Genomic DNA, 5,954 nt, shown 5'->3' on the forward strand with positions numbered 1-5,954 from the left:
TATATACAATGAAATACTACTCAGCCATCAAAAAAATGAAATCTTGCTGTTTGCAATGACATGGATGGAACTGGAGGGTATTATGCTAAGTGAAATAAGTCAATCAGAGAAAGACAATTATCCTATGATCTCACTCATATGTGGAATTTAAGAAATAAGGCAGAGGATCATAGGGGAAGATACGAAAAAATGAAACAAGATGAAACCAGAGAGGGAGACAAACCATAAGAGACTCTTAATCATAGGAAACAAACTGAGGGTTGCTGGAGGGGTGGGGGGTGGAGGGGTGGGGTATCTGGGTGATGGACATCGGGAAGAGTATGTATTGTAATGAGCACTGGATATTATATAAGACTGATGAATCACAGACCTGTACCTGTGAAACAAATAATACATCATATGTTAATTAATTGAATTTAAATTTTTTTAAAAAATCACCTGAAATAAAAGACAACTTATTAAAAAAAAAAAGGAAATATTGTTCCCTGAGCCTTTGTGGTTAATTTCATGGCATTCATGTTGTACCTCAGAAGTCTCCTCAGGGGCACCTAGCTGGCTCAGTCAGAAGAGCATGTGACTTGGGGCACCTGGGTGGCTCAGTCGTTAAGCATCTGTCTTCGGCTCAGGTCATGGTCCCAGGGTCCTGGGATCGAGCCCCACATTGGGCTCCTTGCTCGGCGGAGAGCCTGCTTCTCCCTCTCCCACACCCCCTGCTTATGTTCCCTCTTTCGCTGTCTCTCTCCCTCTCTCTGTCAAATAAATAAGTGGAATCTTTAAAAAAAAAAAAAAGAAGAAGAAGAGCATGTGACTCTTGATCTTGGGGTCATGAGTTCGAGCCCCACATTGGGTGTAGGGATTACTAAAAAAATAAATAAATAAACTTAAAAAAAAAATCACATCCTCAGAGATATCTTCAAGAGACACCTCATCTAATGTCGTCTCCAATCTATCACATCACCCATTTTAATTCTCTGCATAGCAGAGAAAACTATCATTTCTGACTTTTCTTGTTTGTCTATTTATGTTTCTCCAACAAGAATGTAAGTTCCCTGACTATAAGGACCTTGATTCTTGTTTACTGCTGTATCCTCAATAACTAAAACAGTGCTCAATAAATATTTGTTGAGGAAGGAAGGAAGGAAAGAAGAAAGGAAGGAAGGAAGGAAGGAAGGAAGGAAGGAAGGAAGGAAGGAAGGAAGGAAGGAAGGAAAGACTGTGGTTTGAATGTTGTGCCCTCCACTCCAAATTCATATGTTGCATCCTAATCTCCAAAGGTGATAATGGTAGTAGGTGGGGTCTTTGGGAAGTAATTAGGTCATGAAGGTTGAGCCCTCATGATTGAGATTAGTGTTCTTATAAAAGAAACCATAAAGTTCTCTAGTCCCTTCCTCCATGTAAGGATAATAGTAAGTCTGCAATCCAAAAGATGGTCCTCGCCCAACCATGCTGGCACCCAGATCTCAGACTTCCAGCCTCCAGGACTGTAAGCAATTAATTTCTAACCCCTGGTCTATGGAAGTTTGTTATAGCAGCTCAAACTAAGATACAAGGGTATAGAACTATTCTTATAACAGTTGCCTTACAGGGTTCCTCAACCTAGTATCTTTCTACTTGTGAAGATATGGTCCAAATCCAACAATCTTGAGAGCAATTCAATAATCCTTTGATCCAACTTAGTGATCTTTTTTTCTTTTCACTTAATATGTATATGTTGCTTGACTCTTGAAAATTTCCCAATATTTATGGGAAACAACCTACACCTGACCTCCTGTAAATGAGAACATTTTTCTTCTTGTTAATTTCACATGTGACAACAAATAATTCATTTGCAATTAGAAGTAAATCCATGAAAAATCACAACACAATAAGCAAAGTGCAGATGATGGCTTTGTATATTTAAGGCAAAAATAAAAATAGTTTGGGGATTCTATGGAATATACACAGTACTACTAGCCAGCTATTTGGCATCAAATAGATTTTTTTTTCAAGTAGATCTTTTTAACTTAACTGAATTGTTCACTTTTAACAAACTATATTAGCAGCACTGAACCAAATAATTGAAGCCTAGTATCAAGTTGTGCTTCTTTCAGCCCTTGAGGGAAGTATGAAGAGGGAGGTAAAGGCAAGGACTTCAAAAGCATAGGGAGATACATGAATTCTCCAGCAGTCCCTACTGGTTTTCTCCATACTCTAGGTGACTTGATTAACTTTAAGAAAGGCATCAGGTCTCCACCGACTTTCTTTGGAGGCAGGTTTAGGGAAGATTCAAAATAACAGTTAATGGTTTAAGATCTATTAAAAATACTTCCCTTACTAAAATTAACAAGTCAGGAAATGACAGATGTTGGTGAGGATGCAAAGAAAGGGGAACCCTCCTACACTGTTGGTGGGAATGCAAGCTGGTGCGGCCACTCTGGAAAACAGTATGGAGGTTCCTCAAAAAGTTGAAAATAGAGCTACCCTATAACCCAGCAATTGCACTACTGGGTATTTCCCCAAAGATACAAATGCAGTGATCCAAAGGGGCACCTGCACCCCAATGTTTATAGCAGCGATGTCCACAATAGCCAAACTATGGAAAGAGCCCAGATATCCATCGACAGATGAACAGATACAGAAGGTGTGGTATATATATGCAATGGAATACTACTCAGCCATCAAAAAAAAAAATGAAATCTTGCCATTTGCAATGACATGGATGAAACTAGAGGGTATTATGCTAAGCGAAATAATCAATCAGAGAAAGACAATTATCCCACGATCTCACTCATATGCAGAATTTAAGAAACAAAACAGAGGATCATAAGGGAAGGGGGAAAAATAAAACAAGACAAAATCAGAAAGGGAGACAAACCATAAGAGACTCTTAATCATAGGAAATAAACTGGGGGTATAGCTCAGTGGAAGAGCATTTGACTGCATAGGAAATAAACTGAGGGTTGCTAGAGGGGAGGAGGGTGGGTGGGGGGATGGGGTAACTAGGTGATGGGCATCAAGAAGGACACGTGATATAATGAGCACTGGGTATTATATAAGACTGAATAATCACTAAACTCTACCTCTGAAACTAACAATATGTTAATTAATTGAATTTAAATCTTAAAAATCCCAGTAAATAAATAAATAAATAAACAAACAAAACAAATAAATACCAGAAAAAAAAAAGTAATACTGCCCTTAATATATATGTGATAAGCCATACCAAAGCCTATTGCATTTAAACCACAAATTAGTGGAGTACAAAATGGACCATGGAATCATGCAGAGATGGCACAACAAAACTTCCCATCTATGATAACAGGGTGGACCTCGTGAGAGCTGAGATGGCTCATCCCATCCAAAGTGCATGGTTGGGATTTCTGACCTGGTAGACTTCTCATTCTGCACAGGTTTTCCCAAACCACACATGGTGGCAACGAGGCAAGCAATGGGGATCTAGGATAACTCATCTTTTTTTATCTTGTGAATATTCTTTACATTGCCTATTTGGGAAAAAAAAAAAAAAAAGTAGTAAATCAAAGTGAAGTTGGTGTGAAGCCAAATCTAAGTCATCATTCTTATCAGCCTTCAAACTGAGAAAGCAACCTGTGGCCCCCCTAGCTGAACAGCCAATGAAATGCAGTAAAGTGCATGAATTCCATACGAGATGGTGTGGATGCACTGGTGAAATGGAATGAATATCTGAAGGTGTGTTCTCCCATGCTTCCAAAGTGTAGTGTGAGGTCAGATGAAGTTATTTCACGAGTTTGGTAGACAGATGTCATCCAAGCGTTGGTCAGGACTAGCATTTCCTTGGGTTTTTTCAGTCCAGTGTTTTTCTAAATGTGTCCCTCCAAATCCTAAGTCCTCAGAGGTCACCTCAGCAGATGGGGAGAAGCAAGCAATTGAGGCCCTACATTATTCACCTTTGCATCAGCTAATGTACCTTCACTTTTGTCTGTTTTACATAATGGAATTCAGAGTAAGATTTGTTTCCAAAAAAAAAAAAAAAAGGAGAGTATCAATCAGGGGCCCAGAAGGAAAAATGTAATTGAAGAAATTTTTAAGGAGGGGACTGTTGCAATAGGTATGGTCAGAGGTTGAGAAAACCAGTAAGAAATGGGAAAGCACACCTAAGTTAGCAACAGCAGGAGTTACCATAGATCTAGTTGGACTAGTACTTAAAGGGGCAAGAGGCGGAAGCAGTTACCAGAACCCAAGGAGAACTATGCAAGAGAGACAGGATGGGACCTTCAGTAGAAGAATATTTAAAAGACACTTAGACATGAAAGGGAGGGTACCAACGCACTATAAGTCCTGGACTCTTTCTCCCTTCCTGCAGGGGCTCTCCACTGCTCCAGCCCAACGAGAAGCCCAAGAGCAAGGGAGCCTGTGAATGTAGTGAGCGGATCAAGTTCAGCCTCTGGAAGCTGAGCAGTTAAGATCTCATGCTAAATAGGAGTTGAGCTACCTTCCCTCTGGAAGAAATGTTGGAAAATAACTGGATTCTCTATGTTCATATATACTAGATCTAAACTGTTAAAAGCAAAGAGTCTGGCTCGTTCTAGACATGTCATCTATGCTGCCTACAACTCTATCTAAACATTGTATGTGACTTTACTGAGGATCAGAAGTTGGAAACTTATCCATGCCTACAAAGCTCTGATTCATTCCATATAACACATTGAAGGTAATAATAAAAACAATGGTCAACATTTTAAAACTCTTTTCTATTAAAAAGTCCTGTAAATGGATGGTGGCAATGGCTATACGATAATGTGAATGTACTTTATGGCACTGAAGAGTCCACTTAAAAATAATTAAAACGCTAAATTTTATGTTAGGTACATTTTACTACAATTTAAAAAGATGAGACCATGGAAGCAAGGGGCTGGAATTGGTGCTGGCAGGCCAGGTCTGAGGACCCAGTGGGGGTCCTGCCTGACCACCCACGAGGGTCCTTGGCTACATGCAGGATAGAAATCAAATGTGAGGTGCCTGGCTGGCTCAGTCGGTAGAGTAGGCAACTCTTGATCTCAGGTCATGAATTCAAGCCCCACACTGGGCCTAGAGCCTACTTAAAAATACATAAATAAACAAAAGTTAAGGATAGAAATCAAACATGAACCAGCAGGAAGTGAGAGCAGAGTTCATCGAGGATGTTGAGAGAGAGTGGACACAGGGGGAACCTCTGGGAGACTTGGAAAAGAAAAGGAGAATGAGTCTCGTCTTTGCTTGAGGTCTGGGGTTTTTACTGAGGACGATGGTCTGGTGTACGTGTCCTCAAAGGCATCCAGGAACTGGTCGGACAAGTCCTTGCTCCGGTGTCCTCCATAAGTCACTGATGCTCTGGAGCCGGGGGTCTTGGCATCAAGGTGTCTGGAGTCGGTGGTCTTAGAAAACATACATGATGACCTCACCTGGTCAGTCCCTAGATATTATCTATTGTGCTGGAAGACTCCAAAGAAATCATTAACTCCTTGACCTTTACAGGGAGGACAAACATTAAGGCCTCTCTGTAAGGCAAGGGTACAGGTCCTAGCAAGAACAGAAGCAGGAAAAGGAGCAAAGAAAAAAAAAACGAGCTTTTTTCACGGAGTCCCTTCAGTTTCCTTGTGTCAGAATGATTCAAGGAAGGAGTCATTAGCCAGGGAGTGCAGCCAGCCTCCAGAAGCTGGAAAAGGCAGGGAAACATTCTCTTCTTGAGTCTCCAGAGGGAACCAGCCCCTGAAGACACCTTGACTTAAGTCTAGTGAAACCGATTGCAGACGTCTCACCTCTAGAACTGTAAGATAATAAATCTGCATTGTTAAAAAAACACAAAAACCTCTTCTTAATGAAAAATATATGCATTGAATTTGGAATTTATTGATTGTGACACAGTGTGTAGCCAATATCTGTAAATGAGTTTTGAAAGATGGAAGGAAGGAAGGAAGGAAGGAAGGAAGGAAGGAAGGAAGGAAGGAAGGAAGGAA

Source organism: Phoca vitulina, unplaced genomic scaffold (genome assembly GCF_004348235.1).
Source record: "Phoca vitulina isolate PV1807 unplaced genomic scaffold, GSC_HSeal_1.0 scaffold19, whole genome shotgun sequence".
NCBI lineage: Eukaryota > Metazoa > Chordata > Mammalia > Carnivora > Phocidae > Phoca > Phoca vitulina.